This window comes from Zosterops lateralis, assembly GCF_965231275.1.
Source record: "Zosterops lateralis genome assembly, chromosome: 11".
In the NCBI taxonomy this organism is placed as follows: domain Eukaryota; kingdom Metazoa; phylum Chordata; class Aves; order Passeriformes; family Zosteropidae; genus Zosterops; species Zosterops lateralis.
Genome location: NC_139771.1, coordinates 7,512,456 through 7,538,686, shown reverse-complemented (window position 1 = coordinate 7,538,686; position 26,231 = coordinate 7,512,456). Strand labels below are relative to the sequence as shown.

The window sequence follows — 26,231 nt, the reverse complement described above, 5'->3', positions numbered from 1 at the left end:
ATAACACGGAGGAATCCAAGCTGTTCCCAGAGTGAACAAGGGATCAGGTTTGCAGCTTGAGGGTCTGACAGAGCAGGAGGATGGATGCCCTGCTCCACTCAGCCCCACCAGCTCAGAGCTCTCCCTCACTCCAGCTCCAGCTGCTCTGGAAGCGTGCAGCCTCAACACTCTGGGGTTTTATTCTAATTATTGCGACAGTGATGGAAATTGTTCTTCCCAATATGTGTTTCAATAACATTTTGCACTTGCTCAGCATCTTTGCATTGAAAATCTCAGAAGTGCTTAACAGAAGGCAATGGGAATCATCTCCAGTTTTTCCTCAGGGGAAGCTGAAGCAGGCTGGTAAGGACCTCTGGTGTAGATTGATATTCTGTGATTTTGGAGAGGCAGCACACTCAGATTTTTTTAGGGTTTTTTTTTGCTGTTCTTTCCCCGCCTCTTTAATGGAAAGCCATTCCAGGAGGATGCAGGAGTTGCCTGAGATTTTGGGCCAGGTGTGTTTTGACCTTGAACCCTGGAAGAGAGAGCTCAGTGATAGATTGCATGCCAGGGATGAGGAAGGGAAGCTGTCCCAGAGCACATTTCTGCAGAAGTGTCTCTCTGGACATGCTGTCATCCAGCAGAGACCTCACACAGGGCTGACAGGAGACAGATCCTGACTGCACTGGAGAGCTTGGGCTCATGCCAAAGGAGCACCTGAGAAGGATGAGGAGAGAGGAGCCCAGCACACAGGGGTGCTCCTGTAGCCTTTGTGTTTGTGTTCTTCCCTTCCCAGCTGAATTATCTTCCTCCTGGTTTTGTGAGGCCACATTCCCGTGTTGGAGCACAGATGTTCTCGTGGCCATGGCCCTGCAGGGAGCTCACCTGGCAGCCCAAGGCTCTGTCCCAAACACACCTCACAGCTCCCAGGCCCTTGGAACACCATAGTTCTCCTAAAATGGGATGACATTTCTCCTTAAAGGGATGAAAAATCCTCCCCCCCGTGTCTCCTAAAAGCATCCACTCCTTGTCCCCCTGCAGAGGAGAACTGAGAGCTCTGGGTGATGGGAGGGGCTGTGGGAATGAGCATCCCTGAGACTGGAAAGATTTCCTGCCCCTGAGGAAAGAGCAGGACAAAAGGAAGGAGAGGGAACAGCCAGCAGATACCCCTGTGGGGTTTGGTACAGGGGGTTTGGGACCCACAGCCTGGTGCAGCCCCTGGTTATGAGGGAGCTGGGGAGGGTTTGCCACCAGGGGAACACCTCACCTATCAATCCTGAGCTACATTTCTGCTGTGCTTCCCAGTCCTTGGAAGAGCTTCCAGTCCCTTTCAGTTACTGTGCAAGTCACCATTAGTGATGCCAGCCCAGCAAACTGAGGGAGCTGAATGAAATGCAGTGATTTTATCTTCAGAGGAGTAAGAACTGAAACAGTTCACAGAAACCCTTTCTCAGATTTAAGAAAAGAGCTGTAAAAGCCTTGGGCTCTGAGTTCAGCCCAGCTGAACTCGTGGTATTTCCATCCAGGACAGGGACAGGAGCACTTCCCCACCTCTGGCTAAACTCAGTCAGTAGGATTGTGCAGTCAGGAACCATCATTACACATACTGCACAGATGTCTGACAGGTAGGAGAGGCTGCATGTGGTCCTTCACATGCTATTTCTGTGGATTGTACTCCTGACATCAAGCTCCTGAACCTGCCACCCCATTTGCAAAACTCCAGAAAAGTAGTGGGCAAATTCTTGTTTTAAAAAAAAAAAAAAAAAAAAAAAAAAATCCCTTTTTGAGGGATTCGTCTGCCAATGAGGAAAAGATCTGGCAGTTGCTTGGGCAGATCTTGGGTTACTGTTTTCTTTACATGTGTGCAATTTGCTGCTGTTTGAACCATGGCGGCTGGTGAGCATCACTGGAAGAGTCTGTGCTGAGACATGTGAAAACTCTGCTCAAGTATGAGCAGAAACAGCAGAAACAGAGTTACTTTTTTATGCAATCCATTATTTTAAACCCTAAATTACTTTGAGCTGCCCTGCACCCAGAAACATCAGTGGTTTGACCTGTGCTCTGGGGTTGATTTCAAGCTGCCCTGAAATGGCCCAGTAACACAAGCACAGAACAGGCATTTCCATGGTGAAGGACATGGTTCTGCAGAAAAGAAGAGGTGGGGTGAAGTTGTTTCCTCTGGGAGGAGGAGAAGCCAGACCCACACATTTTTGAGAGGTTCCCGGAGTGTAAAACAGACCAGCCTTGGAGCCTGGGGGGTCTAACAGGGAAGAGGATGGATGCCTTCCTCCAGTGAGCTCCATCCAGCTCATGACACCACCTCAGCCCTCCCAGTGCCATGCAAAAGCTGCCCAAGGCCATGGGCAGGGTCCAGGAATACCGTGGGAGCTCGGAGGGGCCGATAGATATTCTGCCAGCTTCAGTGGTGTTTAAGAGGCTAATCTAGAGGAAAAAATCGTCATTAATAAAATCACAATCACAAGACAAAATACTTTCTGCTTGGGCGTGAAAGTTCCGCTGCAGCGTTTTGCTGCTTCTACATCCGCCGGTATTGTTCCAAATCCTAAATTGCTGACAATAATAATAATAATAATAATAATAATAATAACGCTCCATTTTGGGCTGAGCAGCGCGGGAGGCGAGCATTACCTGGGAAGGAGCAGGGAAATCAAGAGGTGGCAGAGTTGTGAGGGGAGGCACGGGCGGCAGCAGCAGCATCAGCATCACTCCGTGGAGCTGCCTCCGCCGCCGGGCGCTGCAGGGCTGGCGGGGCGCTGACCTTGCGGTGCGGCTGTTCCCGCACAGCTGCCGGGGCTGTGCCCGCACAGCTTCACCGGGCTGTGCTCGCAGCCGGGGCAGTGCCCGCAGCCGGGGCAGTGCCCGCAGCCCGGGCAGTGCCCTCCCAGCTGCCGGGGGCTGTTCCCGCACGGGGCCGTTCCCGCAGCTGGGGCTGCCCGCGGGGCCGGCCCATCGCACCATGCTCGGCAAATGTGCTGAGCTGCACAGAAGCCCGGCCAGCCCCCAGCCCTGCGCTGCCCGGCCCCAGCTCCAGCCCCAGCCCCCGGCAGCGCTCGCTGCGCATCAGCCGCAAAGGGAAACTGTGACAGCTCCACCTGGACGTTCGCTTTTATTTATTCGCGGCCCGCGGAACAATGAAGTCAGAGGTAGGTGAATGATGCAGTGCAGAAGTTGCTGCAGCGAGGAGCTTCGCTGCCGGGGATGATTTAATGTGTCGGGCTGGCGGTGGGGGGGAATTGTTCATAAATTCTGTTTGTGCATGTATTGGGCTGGGGGAGAGGCAAAACCCGGCGTGCTGGGTGCAGCAGATGACATTTTCTAATTATACGGCTTTCTGTTCTGCCTGAAGTAGTCATGTACAAAGGTTTTGCTTCCCCGGCAATGACGGAAAGCCGGGCTTTTCGAGGCAGAGCTACTCAATTAACTCGTTGGAATTAACGGAATGTCGTGTTTCATCCCTATAAATGCATATCAAGTTCTCAGCAGAAAAATAAGGGTGTTAATCATCGCAGCTGATGTGCCGTGTTATGTAGATTGCTCGCATTGATTCCGGGGCTGGAGGTTCAGGTTTCTTATTTGCATTTAGTCAATCAAGCCCGTGCCCACCCTGAATCCCTTCGGGTGAATTTCTGTTGATTTTGTTGCTGGATGTATTTATTCCCCTTTGTGTATCTGCCTATAAATAAATCATCAGAACAATAAACAATCCTACAGCAGAGGGAGCAGAATATTTCGGTTCCATCGCTGCAATCTATGCAGTTGGGGGAGGAGGGGTTTATGCAAACCATGAGTGTGGTTCAGGTTGATAAAAATCGATCTGCTGGCTGTGCTGTCCGTGGGAAGGTGTGGATTCATGGGACAGACATGAGAAGGGACTGTCAGCAGAGTTCCCCAAGCACAGCCCTGTGTCCAGAGCTGTTCTGTCCTTATGGAAGGGCTGCCTGGGGCATCTCGGGAGGAAAGGGCTGGGGTTTAGGGGGCTTCGTTGATTTTTTAATAGCTCTTAGTGTATGTAATGTATTCCTTGGGCTTAATACATTTTTACAACAATTTTGCTAATTCCCGTCAGGGTCATTGGATTTAAGAGATATTCGATTAGTGATAGTAGATGAATATACTTTTATTTTAATGAGGTGTTAATGGCTGCTGGGTTTGCCAAGTAGCGATTAAGTGGGACTGCTCTGGGTTTGGTCTGACCGTGTTCCCTGAAAGCTGCGGAACGGTCGGAACAAGGGAAGCAGGAATCAGAGCTCAGCACCGGGGCAGGAAGTTACAAGATTCCCATTTAAAAACCCAAGGTCTCGATCAACTGCGTGTCAAAAAGTCATGGAATCACAGCTGATGCTTTCAGGCTTTACATAGCAGTTTGACTGGGAGATGGTGAAATTGTGGAGCTTTTAATTCCCACATGCAGCTGGAAGGAAAGGGATGAAAAATCCCCAGAAGTCATAGGCTGAGGTAAAGTTAAAATTCACAGCCAGAGTGCTGTTTTATGGGAATCTTCAGGAACAGAATGAGCAATGCCCTGACCTGTCATATGCTCGCTGACATCAGTGGCAGCAGGGTTCCTGTGCTGTGGACCAGGGGTGGGTGTGAGCCCCGGGGAATTGGACCTGCACACGGTGAGGGTTCAGTGGGGAGCAGATTTGGGGGTGGGATGGGGGTGCCATGGAAATCTGGGGTGTCTTTAAGCAGACCGGGAGGTGTCAGGTGCTGCAGAGGGTGTTGGGGCTGAGGCAGTGTCCCTTGGAGAAGGTCACAGGGACACTCAGCTCGCAGGTCTGAACTCTCCCCTTCTGCTGTGTTTTCTCAGGCCTTGGGCACTCCAGGAATGTGGGCACTGCTCTTCTCCCCAGCCAGGGCAGGACTTTGGGAAGTGCCTGCCGGGGTCTGTGCTGGGCTCCTGAGTGATGGGTCACTCACCTCACCCCTGTGCAGCATCCAGGGCTTCAGCCAGCAAGGGAGAAACTCTGCTTGCTGCTTTTTTATGTGCTTGAGGAAGAGACAAATACTGCTTAATACCACTAAAAATGACCTTTTTCCCCCCAACTAAATTATCATTTGGTTTTAAACACAGTACCATTTGAAAGCAATAATCTAGGGGGGGTTTCCTAAATTTTTTTCTTTTCTTTTTTTTTTTTTAATTAAGAAGTTAAAACAGGGAGCTTTGTCAATTAAATACTACTAAAAGATACTGGTCTGCAGCTTAAGGAAAAACCGAGGTCTTGGATTTATAAATGCTTTTCATTAGAATTGCAATATTTATGCTTGTGGTTATATACCTGGTCAGGTATTTTCATGTTTTTGACTTCCTTGTAACCTGTGCACATTGGGTGTGAACGTTTGGTGTTCTATACAAAAATTAAGGGGGAAAATTGGGGGCCTTCAGGCCCTTCTTGCTGAAATGATGAATTTCTGAAGAGTAGAGGCAGATCTCCCTCTCAGCCAAGCCATGCCCTGAAGGAGCTCCAGGAAAAGGGAACACCCCGGTGCTGGGAGGCAGCACAGCCCCAAAGCTCCAAAGTGCACAGACAGACTCTGCTGCCAGGCTGGGCACAGTCACACGGGGCAGTGCCAGCACCTGGGACAGTCCTGCACAGCTCTCACCATCCCGGGTGTGTCAACACCAGAGCTGAGCAGTCCTGGGCAGGGATGAGGCTGCTCACCATCCCCGGGGCTCCTGTGCTGCTGCTGGAACACAGGAGGCTCTGCTGGGCAGTGCAGGGTGTTGCTGGCACCCAGGGCTTAGCTAGGGAGGGGATTCTGTTTTTTAAAACTCTGGCCTGTGAACGGCAGTGCTGTCACAGCAGAAATGCATCCTCTGCAAGGACAGCCAGGGGTTCAGTGCCATGGAGGCAGCTGCAGGTTTAAACTGGCTAATTTTGTGCAGTTGTGCTGTTGGTCTCCTGGTGTTTGGGCATTGCTCCCTCCCCAGTCTGCAGGGAACTGAAAACCTTGGGAAGGAAATTCACATTTTCTGGGAGAGAATTTTTATTGGGGAAGGAAAGAATGGCAGGCAAGTTGGATCTTGTTTTGAGACTTCTCCCAGGCAGAAGTCTCTCTGCATTTGTTTGAGAGGATTCCTTCAGAAGCAGGGACTTGAGATTTGGCAAAGCACAGAAGGTTGCCAGGCTGCTGTGCTGTGCCCATTGGAAAATTCACCTCCTGAAGGTGAGGAGAAAAAGTCACCTCCTGAAGCATGAGAAGGGAGAAGATAGGAAAAGAAACAACTTTGGAAAAAAAATTGCTTTTCAGTAAGGCAAAACTGTATGTTTGTGCCTCTTGCAAGAAACAGCTTAGCTGGCTGCTTCCTCCAACAGCTGCATTCACCAAAGTGAAAAATCCTGCTGAAATTCAGTTTAATCCAGGCTCCTCATCCCTTTAGGTCCCTGAAAAAAATTCACAGACCTTGTACACGTGAGGACTGAGCAGCCTGGAGTTTAGAAAGTGTTTGGGGCACTTAGAAATTTTCTAATGTGGGCAGTGGGAACATGTACCAAGGAGGCTTTAGTACCTTTTCCAGTAGGAATTGCCAATGTGGGAGCTGCCAGTCCCTGCTGAGTGTGGTGGCATTCAGAGGCCCAGGACTGGGATGTGCTTTGGAGGAGGAGAGTTAAATCTGCTGCCTGTTACCATTTTGTCTGTTATGATAGCTGGTAAATCTGGAGTTGCAATAAGAACTCCTTCATATTTAATATCAGGCCTGAGGTGTCTGTGCCATAACCTTAAGGAAAATTAATTCCATGGACTCTGGATCAGGTCCTTGATGGATAATCCTGGGTTTATGGGCTTTGCTGGGTTTTGTTTTGCTCTACAAAAATATAAATAAATGTATTCAAACAGAACTACGTAGTTTTTCCTCCTGAAATGATTTTTATAAACATTTGCTGATTGAAATGCACAGCACAGGCACCCACAGCACAGATGCAAATGTCTTCATTTTCCAGATGGAAAGACTGAGGGAGAGGAAAGGAGAGAATGGTTTGTTCAGCTGCAGGGGAAAGTTGATATTAGAGGCAGAGCCGGATTTTAGAAACCTTCATTTCAGTTCTGTGCTCTCCCAGCAGCCTGGGAGCACTGGGCAAGATCAGTTTCATAGGCTCGATCAATGAGATAGAGAAATACATTTTTACAGGTTGATTTTGTGTGTGTGTGCATGTGAGATCTGCAGAACACAGCACCTGGCAAACATTTTTAGCTCTTTTAGGTATAAGCAGCCCTCGAGGTGAGTTCCCCTCAGTGCCTTGCAGGCTGGATGGACAGGAGAACTGAAGTGGCTGTGCTCATACGTGTTCCACATTCCAGCACTGACTGCATCCTGCTCCTTCTGGATGCTGTTAAAATCCAGGGGGAGCACAGCAGTCGAAACAGGGGAAAGAACCAATATCTGCATACACTTGGGGAAAGGACACTCAGGAAAAGGATTTATCCCAATCCTCCCAATTTTCTCAAGCAGTAGGGCAGTGCTGAAGTCCACTGTGCAGAGGCAGAAGGCACCAGCAGCACAGCTGTGTTGGGGTCACACTGAAGGACAAAATCCCCACTGCTTCAGAAGGGTCGGTTGTGAAGCCCTCCTTGGGCTCCAGGAAGACACTTTCATAGTCATGTTGGCCACTCCAATGGTATTTCCCCAAGATTTCAGCCAAGATTTGGATCAATTGAGACAGACTTCAAGGCAGCAATCAGCAGAGGAGAAGGCAGGGATCAAAGAGTGTGGCTGGAGAAAGTGGCCTTGTGTGTTTGTTATATTACTGAGAGTGTTGGTTCAGCTGTGTGCCCCTTCCACAGGGCTTCACCCAGAGAATATTCTTGGATTCAGTTCCAAAAGGGGAGGAAAAAAATGTATTTCCTTTTAGACACTGCTCCCTTTTTCCTTGTTTGATAGCTGCTGCCAGAGAGGGATGGCCTCAGATGTGTTTCTTTCCAGCAAAGGGCCACAGGAAAATATTTTCTGGTAACAAGACCTTACTAGTTGGATACTGTTGGTGGGACACTTTAGTATAACCATGATGCTTTGTATCTCTTGATTAACGTGATGAATAAATGGAAAAATGTATTTAATGGCAACTCCCCCACCATTCTGTTATCAGTAACAAGTGGTGAGGTGGGAGATGGGAAGGGCAAAGCAACACCCTGGTTTAGGTGTCTGAGCATAAGGCATTTGTATCCCAGAGAGGAGCTTGTCTGGGCCATTATGCTCCTAAATCAGTGGCACACACGAATTTCTGAAGCATTGCTGGGGGATCAGTGATGGTAACATTAACCTGCTGATCCCAGGGTGGAAGGCTGGCTGGAAAGGCAAGGAGCCAAAGAAAATAATTGCAGGGTTAAATTTCACTCTGCTCTCCTTTCCTCCTTCCTTCCCTTCCTGTAGTGTGTTGCTGCGAGCCCCGTTGTCATGGGACTCCTCTGTAGTGCCATTTGTTTGTCACTTCATCCCACCCTGGACTTTGCCTCTTCCTGTGCTCCTGCTTGGCTGCTCCGTTCATCTCCTCTCTCCATGGTTCAGGAGCCATGCTTGTGTTGGCTCAGCACCATCCAGAGCTTCAGCACAGCCCCTGAGGGCCCGGTAACGTCCCTTGTGGGGTGGCCCAGCTTCCCAGGGAGGCTTTGGGGCAGGTGCTGCTGCAGGTCCCCAGCCTGGAGCCAGTGATCCCAGTGGGATCTGCTGCTGTGGGGTGTGGAACTCCCCGGGGTGGCTGTGCAGGACTCACCTGGCCATGTCCAACATTCTCAGCAGCCCCTGTGAGTGCAGAGCTCACATTCCAGACACGTCTGGAGCAGACAGCAGCATGGACAGGGCACAGAAAGGCAGAGGACTTGCTTCCCTCACAAGTGCTGCCTCGGGCGCTCCACAACCTGACGAGGGCTGGAATTCTGTGTTCCCCCAGAAGTGCCACTCCAGAAGTCTCAGTCCAGTTCTGACCAGCAGCAGTCCCTGACTGGATTCCTGCACTCCTCTGCCTCCAAATACAGATCCAGGAGCTTTGATTTTGCTGTTGTCCCCATTCCTGTAGGGTACCGAACCAAAGCCCAGCCCCTGCTTTCCAGTTCAGCCTCCACGCCCACAGAAAAGACAAGGAAAACCACAGAGGAGATTTATGTGCAACTTCTGTTTGGCTCCAGAGCTCAGCCATCAGGAGAAGTGAATGAGGGAGCTGTCAGCTGCAGGAGAATACGAAGTGTTAGTATGAAAAAGGAGCAAAACTTGAGCAATTCACATTGCTGAGCTTCCCGCAGCCCGGTACAAGCTGTTTGTTACGGTGGTGTCAGGTCTGGGAAGGCTGAAATAAAGCAAATGCCTGGTGTGCATGTTTGCATATCAATAGCAGAAGTGTTTGCTGGCTTGCTTTGAGGCAGAACAGAACAGAACTGGTGCTGGAGGTCGGCAGCAGCAGGGCTGAGCCCCCGAGCCTGCAGTCGGGGTTGTGTTTGCTGTGCAAGCTTTCCTCTCTGGCGAGCTCCAGATATTTGTCTGAACGCTCCAGCTTCCCTACAGCACTCTGGGTATGGTTACATCATCCTCTTGCATGTCCTTCTGCTCACAATACCTCATCTGAATCACTTTGCCCGCTGAAAAAAGGCTCCAGCACCCAGCAAAGCAGATCCCAGCTGCTTCTGCCTGGATGAGCTGGTTCCTTATGGAACCAAACAGGATTTCTTCAAAGGCATCCAGCTTGTGCACCAAACCAGCAAATGAGGAGAACTGTTTCTTTAGGTAGCCTTAGATTTTAATTGGATTGCAAACGACCAGGTTTGTCGCTTCTCCAGCCTCCCTTGGCACAGTGGTGCCAGAGTTCCTGAGACTGGCATTATTAACTGTTCTGGAAGCTTGGACAGGGAGCCTCTCATTGCTCAGGGTACAAACTGCAGCTCACAGTACATGCGTGACAGTGCAGATATGTAGGAAGTTGAGTTTTATTAATTTGTTTCAGTTTGAAAACGATTTGTCTGTAAATGGGAAAGCAGCATTCAAACACAAGGTTAACACAATATTGAGATATATATATATTTCTGAAGGATATCCTTTGGCAGGATCCTTCAGGTCTCCAGTTTGGTTTTGGAGTAGGGTAATCCATGATGAGATCATTCATTCATTTATTCTCTGAAGGAAAACTGCAGAACTGTGTACCTTGATTTATCATCATGGTGCTGCACTGTCTCCCTTATCTCTTGCTCAGAATTCAATAGATAAAGCTGTATATAATGGGTACTGCCTGGATTGACTTATTTCTTGGCTGAACCAGAGAAGATTGGCTCTCTGCTAAATCCCACTTTCAGCTGGTTGATGTTCTGGAGAGCACAAAGCAGCCAGTGGGTGCCACACAGATCATGGGAAGAGCAGAAATCCAGCTCTGGGGAAAAGAAACTGTCTGCTGGGAGCCAAATGTGATCTTGGGCACAGGCTGCATTCCTTTGTTTGCTTGTGATCACAGTGGAATGGTGCCATGGAAGAGGTTTCATTTCCAGCTGATATTTTTGTATGAAAAAAGTGTGGGGGTTTGAACATTCTAGGAAAAGCGAGCCACCCTCGCAGGGTATGTTTACCCAATCTTCTAAAACGTTCACTTCCTCTGACATTCTTATTTATCTTGGCACAGAAATACTAAGTCAAGCTGTTTCCCCTTTCCTGAGCTCAGGGTTTTTGAAGGCAGCTGATATTCAGCCTTGCTAAAGAATTCCAGAGCCCTTGAGAGGAGGAGGACCTGGACAAGGAGAACGATGCCATCTCACAGGAATGTCCTCCTGGATTTTCTGCTCCTCCCAGCAAACTAAACAAAATCTCAGCTCAGAGGGACCATGTGATGCCAGTGCTGCAGGTCTGATCCCTTGCTGGATAATATGATTACAGCAAGTTTAAAGGTTAACCTGTGTGCTGTAAATATATCATCTTATTATATGAATTTTCTTATCCTAAACGTTCTAGAAAGGATGAAACAGCATTTCTTAACACTCTTCACAAGGCCTGTCATTATAGTGGAGGCTTCTTAGCAGTCTTGAAAGCATTTGAATTACTGTGTAATGATATTCTGTCATTTCTTAGCAAGGCTCACACTCTAAACACTTCTACACACAATAGAAATTAAAATGGAATTGAGTAAATTCTGTCTCTCAAAGTCACAGGCTGTGTAGTGATTGTCTGGGTGCTCTGGATTAAATTTAGGCTTGTATCTAATAGAGCTGGGTTACTTGGAGTAACAAATTGTGAAATGTGAAATAGTAGGTCAGACGTGGAAAATCAAATATTAACGCTTTCTGTACACTTTTTTTTTTAAAGTCTGTGCATTATAGGTACAGGTTTGGCTTTATTCTTTTTTCCATGCTTTAGAATTTTGAAAAAGGAAGGGTTTTTTTACTGTAAATACATAGATTATTGGGTGAAAAATGCATGCCATGTAACAATTTTTTTCTAAAAATGTCCAAATACAGTAGGTATGGTGGTGTGAGGGTCTCCTGCACACATGCCATTTTCATGAGCTCAGCTGATCTCAGTTCTGCAGCTGCCCAGGAAATTGCCCAGGAGCTGCTGGTCTGCTCTCTCCAGAGCTGCACCTGAGGAAAATTCATCTGGATCATACCAGGAAATACAGGCAAAAGCAACCCCTTTGCAGGCGGCAGTGATGAGGTTACTGAGGCACATCAGAGGAAATCCATATTTTGATATGTAGCTCCTATGCAGGGCCAGTTCTCTCTGCAGTTGCCTCCATGGAGATCCCAGTGACATGCTCTCAAATTTATTTCTATCAATTCCTGGGTTGGAAGACGTTTTCTCCTCCTCAGGTTGGTGCTGTTACTTCATCCCCTTCATAACTTCTGTGCCTTTAGACTTTCAGGATGGAGTTCAACGTGGCTGATCCTTCCCTGAGGATGTTTCTTGGCTGGTTTTGGTGCAAAGGGTGGTCTCAAGCAGCCCCAGAGGGCAGCATGAGGGAGACAAGTGGTTGATGCTGCAGTACCCTGGTGGGTGGGTCAGTGTTCCTGCTGAGCTCTGTTTAGAGCATTACCTCAGTGCACACTCCTTTCTCACCCTACAGTGCTGAATTTGAGGGGTGGGAGGTGCAATTTGAGGCAGCTGAAAGCAGAACAGAAGACAAGGATGTGAGGGAAGAAACATTTGTGCTTTTCAAGCACAGGATGATACAAGCCTGGTTTGTGGCTTTGTCCCAAGAGCTGAGCAGCAGAGGGTGAGCCTCAGGCTGCTGAAAGGTGCTGCACAAAGGTTTCTGTCTGCTCTGGGTGTGCAGGGAACCTCCCCTGCTGGGACACACCTCTGGTACCTCAATGGGAAAAGTTGGGAGAGGAGGAGGGGCTTGGCAGGGTTTGTTCTGGAGCAGTGGGTCCCTCTACAGATAATAGTCAAGTAATGAGCTCATCTATGTCCTTAAGCCGTCAGACACAGTGTGCCAGGCAATGCAGAAGCTGCCATACCTGGAGAAGGGGAATTTGCACTGGCTGGGTGAGGCTCTGTGGTTTGTACCTCCCAATCTATTTTGTGAGCAGCCTGAACATCAACAAAATCAGTGCAGTTCTGAGGAGATGTTGTGGGCATCTCCCACACTTACCTGGAGCTCTTACATGTGATCTTTCACAGCTTCAGATTGGTGTGTTTCAATCCCTGCAGTTCCTAGAGGGGAAAAAAAATGCCTGGCTGTTTTCATGCAGCTGAACATTTAATGAGAGAGCTTGCCTTGCCTGATTGTACTTGTCACAGCACAGTTTCACCAGCGATAGAGACACTAATTTGTGACTATCCTGACAGCACAGAGCAGAGACTGCCTCATATTGTAATGTAAAAGAAAGAAAGGCTTGTGGGCATGAAGTGAAATGAAAATACTTGAGGCTTCATACCAAACTATTCAGCCCGTCCTGAGCATTTTGCTGGCTGTGGTCTGGTTCTGGCAGGTACTCTGTCTGAGAATCAGAACTAATGGGAATGAATATTTTAATTGATCCCTTCAGTTGTGCAGAAATAACTGGATGGTCTCGGTTCCCTAAATAAGAATAGAAAAATGTGTGACCAAAGCTGGTCACACAGCAGTCATCTTCCAAATGATTGGATCACTGCAAAGAGCCTTCTTTCTTTAAATAGCCACCCTATTAGCTGAAGAATGGCAGAGCAGCTCTGGAAGGCATTTCTGTGACACTAAATTATGCCTGGGCAGGATCTAACTCCCTCCTCTGAGCCTGACCTTCATCTGCCGAATTCCGAGAGCCCCAGCGTGAGCCAGCCTGGCCAACTGAGATGTTTTATGTAATGGCCTTTTGGTGCAGAAATAGCAGGTTTGTGTCCCTGCACACTGAGGGGATGGTTCCTGACATGGGGCAGTTCAGCTCAGCCCTGCAGCTTTGGAATAAGGGCACAGTTTCACAGTCGTGTGGCCCCAGCTGTGTGAAGAAACCACAAAAGCTGCTTGCTGTTGGAACAGGGGCTTTAACTAGATGAACATTTTTCTGTTCTGATCTGAAATAGCTCCGTGATGATCCTGCAAAGCCCAGCAGCCCCTGTGTGAGGTAGTCCTAGGCTGGCCCTGGTCAGCATGGCCTGCAGGGGATGTTCTACCCTTGGGCACATCAGCTCACTTCATTTGCAGGGCTGACTCCCACGCTGAACAATTCATTTTAAACCAGTCTTTACCTCCCACCCCATGGAACAGTTGCCTTGTCAGCGTGGAGGAGCCACCAGGCAGTTTCCCTTCAGTGCAGGACCAATTTTAGCTCTGCCAAAGCTCTCTCTATAAAACTATCAAGAAAGGTTTCTTTGTGTGAAAATACCTATTTTGTTTGGCTGCCAGAACACTGCACATTTATGGACCTTTAAATTTAGAGGAATGGATTTTTGGTTAGAGTAACATATGTTTATTCCTCAATATAGAGATCTGAAGCAGGACGTTACAAATGCAGGTTTGATTCCTCTCAGTAAGGTTCCAGAAACATCCTTAGAGGACTTGAAATGCATTTTTCTAATAACTGAAGCTCTCTTTCTATTCATTTTTTTATCACAAAAAAAGAGAACTGTTTATCCAGAGTATGAGTAAATATATTTTCAATATTCATAAAATGCTCTAAACAACTGCTTCCTTTTATTTGCCAAAACAGGGTGGAGTAGTGAGTTTTGTGGTTGAGATCACTATCACCAAGAGGGATGAGGTCTTGGTGGTGATGTAATCCTAATTTAATGATCATCATTTAAAAAAAAAAAATCTATAAATTCAGTTTAAATTGGAAGACAATCCTCAGAGTATTTTTTCCTTGCAGCCTCAGCACTCAGGTCTCTCGTTACCTTGTGTGAAACATCTGCAATTAAAATTCCCTCCTGAGCACAAACATTTTTGTCCCGGCCTGGTTGCATCTGCAAGCTCTGAACCTCTCCCAGCCATCCTGATGATGAATACAAATCATTTCATGCTTTTATTTGTCAGCACATTAAAGGGCAGGAACAAGAGAAGGGAGTTTAATTTGGAACATAATTGGTTCTTTTGTGGATGTGCGATAATTAAATGTGCCTACATGGACAGGCAGCCAAGACAACACCGTCCTTACTCACTGCGAGCAGAACTGTTGCTTTGCTGCAGAGCAAACTGAGAGTAAAATGTGAGGCAGTGCCAGCACTAGGAGATTCTCCTCTCTCAGCTCCCTTCAGCTGTGGCCTGCTGCTGACCCTGAGCTGTCATTTGCAATAGGACTAAAATGCCACCTTCCATGTTTTTCCTGGAGCGAGCCGGCGCTCCGTGACAGCCGGATGGGAAGTTGCCTGATGTGATTACTATGAGGGGTAATAGAGAGGAGACATTCTGAGTGTCTGAGGGAATGCAGCTTTCTGAAAGCTTACATATTTGGTTGGCTCCTGGCCGCAGACTCTTCCCGTCAGCAAATCCGAGGAATGCCTTTGCCACACTCTGTTGCTTGGCCAGGATTAAGTTCCAAGTGTCCAGCTGAACCAGACTAATCCTCAGACTGTGCTGAATGAACTGTTTGTAGGCCTGTTGCGTAACAAGTTCAGGCAGACCTCCTGGGCTGGAGGAGCCCTTTCCAACAGCCCTGGAAAGCTGCTCCCACCCCTGTGTCACGGGCAGTCCCTGGGACAGGTTAAACACCGACTCCTGTGTCCCCCAGGAGTGACCCACAGAGGGTTTGACATGGCTGAGGTTTGCTTTGGACACCCAGAGCATCCTCCAGGCTCTGAACCTGTCTTTGGATCATGACAGCAAGGCAGAAAGGGGTCCAGCCATTGTTCCTGATTCCTGAAATAAATGCAGGCTCTGCTGGGTGGAGAAAAAGTTGTGCTTTCCCCGTGGAGGAGCCTGGATCACCTGGAGCTATTCCACCTGGCCAGGCACTGTCCTGCCCTGGGAAAGGAGGTAAGGGAGTGGCCACTGTCCCTCACAGAAACCTGGCTCAGGATTCACAGGTTCACACAAAATCACAGAATATTCTGAGTTGGAAGGGACCATCGAATCCTTAAGTGAAGAGAATAGCCCATGCAGGGATTGCAGCCATAGGTGGTGTTACCAGCACCCTGTTCTGACCAGCTGAGCTCTCCCGTCACCCCTCCAAGGCAGAGTAAAATACCAACATGTGTAGAGGAGAGAGGAGGTCCAGGAAAGGCTTTCAAAACAGAGATGTGACCTTTTCTTCCCCTACATCATGAATTGGCTGCCACAGAATTTATTTTGTGCAGGTGGGAGGGAGGGTCAGGGCAAAGAATAGGAGATACTTCCGTTTTACTGAAATTGGCTCGTCTGTGAATGGGTTGACGTGTGGCAATGCCCATATCCAAAATCATCTCGTCCTCACTGTGCTAGGCTGTAAAAACAGGAGTACCTCCTAGACAGAGGATCATAAAGAAAACCTTATCTCACCCTGGGGACTGGGCAGTTTTATTGTTCCTTCCAGAAAGCCAGATGAGACCTTGCTCAGTTTCTATTCCAGTCTATATCCATGCTGTGTAAATAAATTTGAGGCAAGGGCTTTTAAATGCACTTTTACAGCTTGTTTTGAAGGTAATGGGAGCAGATTAACAATATAAAACTGGTGCAGAAAGTGCTGCTTATTATCATAGGCTTGACCTGAAGATAAACACGACCTGGAGGTAATGACAGGCATGGGGACTGTGGGGAATTGATGCAGGTGAAGAGCTGTTGAGAGCTTGTGTCTGCACACATGGGGTAAAGGAGAATATGTGAGCATAAGATCATTTCCTAAAATAGCCAAGCAGTCCCTACAGCACATATTGTGGTGCTTGTTTATCTTGTAAATGATTTCTCTCTATTATCATTCATGGGACAGAACTGTTTGCAGTGTGCACTGCACCATTTTGGGCACCTGCTTAAGTGAAAATTCAGAAGTAAATGTTTTTGCTTTGGAATTCATTAAAGACCTTTCAGCTGTTGTAAGGACACTGCTTCACATGCTGCTCTCAAGTCAATTGTAGCATAATTTAAAACTGCTGTTGCATCCTAGCCTGCACTGCTGTCTCATTGCCCTCACCCTTGGGGTTTGAGAGCAAGTACATTCTGTAGAGATAAAAAAACCCCCAACCATATTGTGTCTGTCTGCAAAATTACATGTATACACTTAAAATCAAGGGACTAAAGCACTGGGTTTAAAAGCAATTTAATCAATAAAGGGTTGGGTTATTTACTCTTAAAAGATTTAAGCATAACACCATGGGTAAATCAGGGCCAAGAGACTCCGTAATTCCAGCAGTTTCTAGACCCCACTACAGCATTTTGTGTTGTGGTGAAATGATTGGAGCCAAAGAGCCAACTGGATTCTGGGCATCCATCACCTCATAAATGCAATAGTTACAGTGTTTGTCAGAGCACCATATTTCAGTTCTTCTGTTTTTAACTAAGAAATTGAAGCTGCCTTTTGGACCTGGAAGAAGACCGCCAGGCCTGTCGGATGGTATTTTGTAGTGACCACGGTGCAGCAGTGTTTAGTCAGGGACAGAGCACATGAGGCTTTCCCTTCCTGGAACTCTTGGCCTGCAGCAAAGCACTAAAACTGCACATTTCTGCTGAGCTGAATGTGCTGCTGGAGCCTCCCATCCCAGTCTGAGCAGGCAATTAAAGCCTGGGGAAGCTGGAGAAAGAATCAAGCATGGAGCTGTTTGGGGAGGGATGGGTTTCCCCCGCTGTGAAAGGCAGTTAGCTGTAAATTGTGCTTAAAGAGTTTAATAACACAATATGCAGCTCATCTTCCCTTTGCCTGGGTGTTTATACCTGAGAAATAGGTTGTGATGTTGTTGTTTATTTACTGGTCTGGAAAATACCTTCATCAACAAATTCTCTTCGGAGATGATATGACAGTTGGGTGATGTGTCAAATCAGCAGGTATTTACTGCTGATGGTGCAGGAGTTGGCCTGGGCAGAATGGCAGGTTGATTACATGGAAGGATTTTCTTTTTCCTTCCCGTTTCATGTTGAATGCTTTGCTTTTTGTGGTGCTTGCTCTGTGTCACAGCCTGTGGGGACTCTTTTCTTTTTAGACTGCGTTCCTCTTTCCGTGCTCTTGTTTCCTAACTTCTGTGTTAAGTGACAGATGCAAGGGAATGAAACCATCCCCACACCTCACACTAGTGAGAGTGAAGGAATAAATAAAGTAAACAGTCCTTTTTGCAGTCCTTTTGTGATCACAAAGGCCTTCCATTATCCCTTTGCCATTTTGGAAGTAATTGTTCATAAGGACTTTAGATTTTAGTAGTTTATGGCATAACTTCCCATTTAGCCCTTGAAAATGTTGGCTTTGAGTTACCACTGACCTGGAGGTAGAGGATGTTGAATTAATAAAACTAATATTATCATTTGGGCTTCCACTTTCCAGGTTGCTACCAATACCAAGCAGATTTTTTTGACCTAAAAGTCGTACACTGAACTGAGCCTAGAAGGGGTAGCAGGAAAGACTTTAAATCACCTCTGATCACTACTGGCTCGTCCTGCTATTTTAACACTTTGTACATCAGAATTCTTCTAATATAGCTCATGACTTGCATGAAGATGAAAATGTTATTCCTATTCCCTCAGAATTAAACATTTACAGCTGCAAATGGTGTCTTTAGCATTTGTAAATTTTATCTTGTTAATATTTATAAATCCTTCAACAAAATAGACTTGCACATAAGGCATTAATGTAGGGTTTATATTTCCTTACAGAGTGCCTTAATATAGCGAATACAAAATCTGAGTTAGAACACTCAGTAAAAAAAACATTAGCTTTTACTACACGCAGAAGGAACAAAATAATTACAACCTGATGCGTTTCTTAATCTTCTGAAAGTCACTCTTTTCCTTCTGTTGTTTGGAAAATATGAACAAAATAGCACAGTGGTTCTGACTCTCATCAGTTGGGATTCCCAGCTGGTGGCTGATAACAGCCATTGCAGTTTCAGTGAGACTATGAAGGTTTTAAAAAGTGTTGGACATTGCTGAATGCATTTACTGTGGGGGTTTGTCTCATTTCCCAGTGTTTCTGCCTTCATTTCATTTCCTTTTGCTTCAGCAGGATCACACCTGTTTCATTATTCATCTGTTTATCAAGAGCAACTCTGAAACAAACCATATTGGAAAGAAACAGCTGAATAATGCTGCTAATAATGATCTTCTTGAGGTCTCATGCCCTAAAAATCTTATTTATCCATATGTATATTCATACAGGCAGAATACTCTCTCCATCTCAGGGTAAGGCAAAGTCCCTAAAGATGTTTAAACCTTTTGTTCAGGGAAGGCTTTGTGAAAGCTTCTCTGTGTTTCCCCACACTGCTGCAGGATGATTTCAATGCAAATTTGTCTGTGAACACGAAGGGACCTCATTTCATCATCGTGCCAGTGACTGTACCGTGCTCTCTTGCCAGCAGGAGGAAGTTCTAGCAAGCTGCATCTAAGAGATTTGAGGAGAAGCATTTCCCAAAGCAAATATTGATAGACTTTTAATTTTCTAAACCAGCACAACGTCAGCAAAGTGCGTGGTGTGTCAGCTGATCCTCAGTCCTCCCAGGTAGGAAAATGACAGCTTCATCACGAGACCCTTCAAAGTCAACAGGGCCGAAAAACTGGCATCAGGAAAGGTCTGGCTCTTTGTGCAGCCTGACCTAAATGCTCTTTAGCAGTGTCAGGTGAAATAATCACCAGCTTGGCTGCAGGATTTTAACACAAAGTGCCAGGTTTACATAAACAAAAGGCAGCCGAGATGTACATGCCTCTCAAAGCTAAATTGTTTCCTCTTTGTTGAAGCAAAGGTGGTTAAGTTTTATCTCTTATGTTCTTATAGGAGCTGGGTATAAATACTGAGCTATTTCAGTAGAGTCTTTCTTCCAGCAGCTGTTTCAAACCTCTCAGGTTATTCCGCTTACTGTCAGCTCCATGGTGGTTTTATCCTGCAGGAGGAATAATGGCACCCTGTTGCTTGGTTCAACCTGAAAGGTCACCTGGATTATTTATACTGCAGCCTTTCCATGCTGCAAACCAAAATTGTACATCCATGTTGAGCCTTTTACTGGAAATCATAATCTATTTTACTATAATTAATTGGAAAATCCATATTATTTTATACAGTTTAAATAGAATCAGATGAAGAGTTTGTTTCCCCAAGCAAACTTCCACTCATTTTTGAGATTGCTTTCTACTTACAGAGCTTTAGATTTAGAGCTTTTTAGGAGCAATTCCCAAGAGCTGCACACAGATTTGGGGTTTATACCTGATGTATGTTATGCTTTAGCCATGAATGGAGCAATAATGGTAAAAATCAGCATCCCCCCATGTTCCCAAGGCAGGCAGTGGCAGCTGCTGAGCAGGCTGCTCCCTTGGAGCTGATGTGCCTGTTGTTTGAGCCCATGGAATATTAGTGTTGTTTCCAAACTGGCTGCAGTAGCTGGGCTTTGAGCACAACAAATGAAATGGATCAAGTTTATGTAACTGCTGTGTTGACAACACAGCAGAGAGAGTCTGGGTGGCTTGGTTCTGATAAACCCACTGGGGTCCAAAAGGAGAGAATGGTGCAGGGAAGAAAAACTTTCAAAACATGGCTAATGCACCAACCAACAGTGTATACTTAAAATAAAAATGACATTTTAAATTCTTTTACCAGAGCTGCCAGGAAGACTTAATTTCAGCCTCATGCTCATTTTTGTCTGGCCTCTTGATGCGAGTACGTCTGACCACACTTCATAGAAACGAGCCAAGAGGAGATGCTTTTTGTGCCTTTGTCTTTCACCCAGAGGGAAACGTTCTAATGGCTTTGGTAAATGGATTAAATTGTGTTTTGAATGGTGCAGACTCGGAACATTCAGTGTGTTTGCGGGTGCTTCCCTCGCAGAGCCTGACTTGCTCCAGGCAAGTTTGTTCCCCATCTGGGATTTTGCCAAACTCCTCTCCTCTAGCAGAGCTGTTCAGAGCTCTGGCTGTGGTGACCAGACACCCAGGCAGCCTGGTTAGCTGCTTTTAGCTCCGAATTCTGCTGCTTTTCCTTTCATGCAAAGTCAGACCATCTCTGCTTCCTTCACAAACTCAGAGGGAAGGAACTGTCACCTCCGAGGGAGATGCTGTTCTGCCAGCTCCAGCTGTACATGTGAGTCAGCATGTTCTGGGAGCAGAAATGCAGGGATATCTTCTCCAAAATAAAACCCCCTGAGTTTTTTGGAAAAGCTTATTGCCTCCCTTTTGCTGTTCATGTCTTATACTTGTAGATGAGCTCATGTAATGCTTTCTGTGGAGTTTGAGTGTGTGAGGACATGGGCATGTGGAGCCCTCTTAGTACAGAGCTGAGTTTTCTAAGGAAAACTGTATTCTGGATGGAGAAAATCTGGCATGCAGTTGGATTTAGTCTGAGTAAAGGATGAATCCCTGAGATTCTTCTATGGTGATTTTCTTAGTATTATAAAATTAATCACAGACAAGAAGTTACTTTTATTTGAAAGCTTTACAGAAGTGTCTGGGCTTCATTGGGTTTAAAATAATTAATCCTTCATTTTTAGAAGGGAAATAATTGAAGGGTGTATGGGCCATCACCACTGCAGCATTATGCCGTGGACAGCATACACAGGGATTTTCAGCAGATTTCTCTTCTAAAGTGTATCTTTGGAATATTGTGTCAGTGAGTGCCTGTGAGGCTTGAATTCAGCGTGCTCCATTTTGAATGTTTGGGATTCTGTTTTGCTCTACTTGTATTTGTTTACATTGTAGGGAGGGTAAATCCAGGCCTGTGGACAGGCAGGTTTTTGTCAGACCTCTCAAGGTTGTGTTTTAGGAGGGTGTAGATGAAGGCCAGCCTTGAATATTCTGTCACAGCGTGGAAGCATCACCTTTCCTCGGTGTTAATGGTGCTTCTTCCTTTCAACAATCCTAAACTGGAACTTGCTCTCAGCAACCCTGACTGAGAGAACTGTGCTGCTTCTCTGGTATGTGTCAGTGAGTGTTTACTTCAGACCCAACCAAACCCCAGATCCCAGCTCTCAGCTCTGTGGCATTGAATGATAATGGCAGGAACTTAAAACTCCTCCTCTCTTAGGAACAGCTCCACTGGTGCCACTGGCAGTATCCATTCCAGGAAAAAATATCAGAGTTTTGGATTGTCTATCAGGTGATCTTTCCACATTGTTCAAAATGTACTTTTTTTGGTGGGAATTTCAAAAAGAATCCATTGGAAATAACTCCAGTTTGGACTGTTTGGCTGTTTTATTCCTTCTGGGTTATGGGGGAGGTTTTGGGGTGGTAGAAAAAGGAATGTTTTGAGTATTTCTCCATTGATGAAGGTTAATTTGATGACTAAAAACCCCTACACCACAACAAACACCTTCCTGCTATCAATATCTTCATCCCCAATAGCTCGAATATGCTGTAAGTAGATATTTAATATAAAATAAATGTAAGAAAAGATCACTAAAGAACATCAGGACAGGCTCTGCTGGCTTTATAAGCAAGCTGAAAGCAAAATGAACTATCTCATTTCTGTTGAGCACAGGCAGATGCTTTGTCTAGGCTGTATGGAAAGGGGATCGTGTAAATAAAGGTGCATCTTTGCTGCCAGTTTTAAGTTACTTGTTGAAACTCATTGTGGTGGATAACAAAAGCCTGTGGAGTGATGTGACAGAGAAGTTCTTGGAATGGCTGTAGAGTGAGCAACTGATACAGTTTGGACACACTCCACTGCTTGGGCAATTATCTTAGTCAATCTTGTGCTCACCTCCCTGTAAAACCTAGGGGATTTTGTGTGGTCAGTTGAGAGTATCAGATACTCAGAGCTGCAAGATTGAAAGTTCTTAATTTCTCTGATTTTGGTGGTATTTTTGGGAGGAAGAAAATAATAGTAAATCAAGTATGCATGAATTTCTTGGGATTAATTTTTAAACTGATTGAGAAATACTTCACATTTCAATTACTTTGCAATTCATAATTTAAACGAAAGATGGCATAATATCCAAGCTGGTGATCCAATCAAGGAAATGAATGGAATAGGTTTCCAACACTTCTTGTTGAGCTGCAGTTCTCCATTTTTCTTCTGTCTCTAGCAAGTCAGACTTCTCTTCCTAGAATTAAACACCGGGGTTTTTAGTTGATAACTAAACATGGAAGTGCTTGTCCTCCATGGTTTCCTTCGTTGCAGTGGGGTTGCAAACCTCAGTGTGCTGGTTTTGTGTTACAGGCTTCAAAGCAATGCTCATGGTGAATGTGATGGGGGGTTTGACACTGTAAAGTATTCTCTGTGTCCCTCTGGGACTGTAAATGGGTTACAGGGGCCTGTACAACACATTTGGATGTTCTCTGATACTGCTGGAGAATTCATAGGGGAGAATTAGAAGATTAAAATTTATCCTCGTGGTTGTTCAAGAACTAAATACCTGCAGCATCTGGGGAGGGGTTTGGTGAGCAGGTGTTAGGTTGTGCCACCTCTTTGGTTTCCCCTGCTGTGGTCTCTCATCCATAGCCAAGTTTACACCTTAAGCTTAGCTTTGACTTCGGTTTGGGATAGGAGCTCAGATCCATAAAATGTTGTTCATACTAGAAATGCCCTGAGGATTCTGGATGGCTCCCTGTCCCTGAAACAGCCTGTTCCATCTTCAGCTGTGCTGGAAGCCCCTGTCAGGCTCATGAGGATGGAAAGCTTTCCACTGTGGTTTCCATAGAATAGCCCTGACTGGAACTGCATCCCTCCTTCTCCATCATTCTCGGCTGGTACCAGGAACTGGCCATGCTCTGCCCCCAGTCACCCCTCTGCAATCCCATCAACAAAATAAAGTGTTTCTTGTAATTCAGTTTTCTGGCTTCTCAGCACACAGAGCTTTGTGCACACCAGGATAAATTCTGCTCTAGAGAAGGAGGAAATCTCTCTGGTCAGATAACGCGAAATACAGATTGATTAAATTGCCAGTGCTCTTGCAGTCCTGTGTGTGTTGAAGAGTAGGAAGAGGAGGAGGAGAGAGTGGAGTCCCTTTGAGTCCAGAGTGTGTTTCCTGCACATTGATGAAGATAAGTAACATTAATATAAACTGATTCACTGAGTAATCTTTGGCAGATGCCAAAGATCATCTATTTACAATGCATTCTTTGTCTTTTATTGCCTCAGGGTAGTTTGGTTTGCCAAGATACAAACTGTGAGTTCCTAGCATGGGTACCTGCACTGGGGCGTGGGGGGAGGAAAGAACATGTGATGTTAAGCAAATGAATTCACATTTCAAATTACTTCCCGTTCCTAATCTCCAGATTGGTTAGCAGCTTTTTCCTAGGACACCTGGGGTGGTGCTAGTTGTAAATTAACTGTTTGCATTTGAAAGGACACCTGCCCTTAATTGTACCGTGTAATTAATTAACATAATGGATTTTCCTTTTCTTTTTGTCTAAGATTTAGATGAGACTTAATTCATCACATTTTTCTGTGACAGGACAAAAGGTCAATCAAAAGTTAAAAGTGAATTTTCACTTCAGTGCTATAGTTTAGTGCAAAATAACCTTTCTGTTTTGAGAGTGAGAAACATGATTTCTTTTGCCATTTTTGCCTTTTGAAGGCAGTGATTTAAAATATGCTGTGGTTTATGTATAGGTACCTTACCCCACACCTTGTGGGGTCCATGGAGTGAAGTCAGTGAGTGGAGGCTGAGCTCTGTTGGCATAGTGGTGTCACACACATACAGCTGTTGCCTGTTCAGTGTCTGTAGAGGGTAACCTTAACCCAGAACTCATTTTGCTGCATGATCGCTGCTGGGGAATGTGGGTTTGTTGGTTTGGTTTTCCATGGTGACCATCCTTTGCACTCTGCTGCGTTTCATGGAAAGGGACACTGGTGGTGCCAGAGTCGCCTGCAGGATCAGCTGAGGGATCCAAAAGAAGTGTCTGTAAATATTCCTGCATTTTAATCAAGTCTTCTATCTGAGTACTGCAGTGCATCTCAATGCTGATAGATTTGACAAAATGGGAGTGCAGATAAATATTTTTCTGGATTTAAAAGTAGTTGCATTGCACAGCCATGCACTAATATAGAAACCATGAAACTATTTTCATGAAATGCCTTTGAATCTAACTTCATTAAGTAAATAAGACCTCCCTTGTAACCTTCTTCTTACCCATGTGTTCAAATATGCAGTTAGTGAAAAAAGTGATTTCTTTAGCTTAAAATTGGATTTGGGTAATTTAAAAAAATTATTATTTATATATGGGAATTGCAGTGATGCTTGTCATTTGACTGACAGTTTAAACTTGGTGGTTACTACCAAAATAAACAACTGTAACACAGCTTGAGCTTCAAGTAGAAAAATTCCTTGGTTTCAAATGGTGCCTGCAGAAAGGCACTGATGGAAAATATGTCCTGCATGGCATGCACTGACCTCTGAGAGCAGCACATTATCCTGAGCCAGATGTCACAAATGCTGCTGGAGAGACAGTTCTGTGCAGAATCTAAAGCAGCAGCATTCTAGCATTTACTTTAATGCTCAATAGTAATTGTGTTCCCAAGCTTCCAGCCCCTATCTGTGGGGTTTTTAATTCTTTCCACATATGTGTTCAAAGAAACACAATTCTGTATTTTTTAGAAGTAGAAAATAGTAGTTAAAAAAATGTTAAAATCATTCATGTGTCTTTCTACTTGATTTTACTGTGCTCATTGAAGCTCATTCATCTCAGTAAATGTATGAATTGTTCAAACAGGAAAAAAAACACCCAAAACATCAAATATCAAGTAAACATAATCATGCTTTTCTTGGGGATGGAGAGCTTTTGAGATGTTGATGACATGAGGCATAACTAAGCATTGTTAATCTCAGCTGCCATTAATCCCAAAGAAATGCTTTTTGCAGAGAATACATTATTACTGCCATGAAACGAAAGCAGGAAAAAAAAAAAGAGGAATCTCTGAGGAACCTTCTGGTATGGAATATTTTTAAAGGATGATTTGGGTTCAGTTGGTTTACACAGGGTGTTGAAGAGTATTAACCCAATGTTTATTTGCCACCTGCATTATTTGAATCATCTCAATGTGTGTTTTCTGTCCAAATTCCTTGCAAGATATTTTATTCTGTAACAATTACTTTTTCAGTCTTCTGTTATGGCTAAGTAACAGTATGGAAGGAGGAGCCCATGGTTTCAGCTTTCTTTCTGTGAGGTCTGCTGGTTTAGAGCATCAGGATGTGTTCTTTACATCCTGAGTTTCTCCATCCTGACCCCCACAGGCTCGGTGCCCACCACCTCTGCTCAGCAGTGGCACCAAACATGCAGCCACAGGAACCCAGTGACCTGGTGCTGCAGTTGCTCAGGTGTGTGCTGGGTTGTGGGAACTCTGCATTCCACAGAGAAGGTGCCACTCCACGTGAGGAGAGTGAAGGAGCCACCCTTGTAAGTATTTCATTCGGAAAGGACAAAGGAGTTTTATACATATAATGGCATCAGCAGAGCTATAATTGCAGTCACCTTGTATTCCTGGTACAGAGTCCTGCCTTTATTGCCCCACAAATTCAGATGAGAAATTTGCCTTTCCCTTTCCCTTTTACTCTGCCTGTGGTTTCTAGTGAACAGAGTGGTGTTCTTGGCTTCCAGATGAATTTCTTTCTAAGGGGGCTCTCTGGCTCCTTGTTAGCCTCTGTACTGCCTTTGGGGGATTTCCAAGCATCCACTATCCTCCTGTCCATGGATTTATGAAAAGGAAATGCTTCCTCTTGGAGAACCACCACGCAGTGCTGACTGACCTTTCTTGCAGCTTCTGCTCCTCAGGTAACATTTCACTGCTGGGGTTGAGTGGCAGCAACAGGGGCA

The 26,231-nt window shown here is 45.6% G+C and overlaps 1 protein-coding gene and 1 long non-coding RNA gene across 7 annotated transcripts in view; one reads left to right on the top strand and one right to left on the bottom strand.

Annotated features, from left to right (window-relative positions):
• IQSEC1 (IQ motif and Sec7 domain ArfGEF 1) overlaps window positions 1-26,231 on the top strand; it is a 270,877-nt gene that overhangs the window by 183,526 nt on the left and 61,120 nt on the right. Inside the window, exon 1 of one of the 6 annotated variants that reach the window (XM_083869828.1) lies at window positions 15,246-15,356. The exons of the other annotated variants lie outside the window; for them this stretch is intronic. The gene's annotated coding sequence lies outside the window, so the exon portion shown is untranslated. Of the gene's footprint in view, window positions 1-15,245; window positions 15,357-26,231 lie in introns of those variants that run through there. 6 annotated transcript variants of the gene reach the window in all.
• Window positions 412-2,108, bottom strand: LOC310913956. Its single transcript, XR_014590930.1, has 2 exons — window positions 1,247-2,108; window positions 412-932 (listed from the first exon to the last, which is right to left on the bottom strand). It is a non-coding gene; the product is annotated as an uncharacterized lncRNA (long non-coding RNA).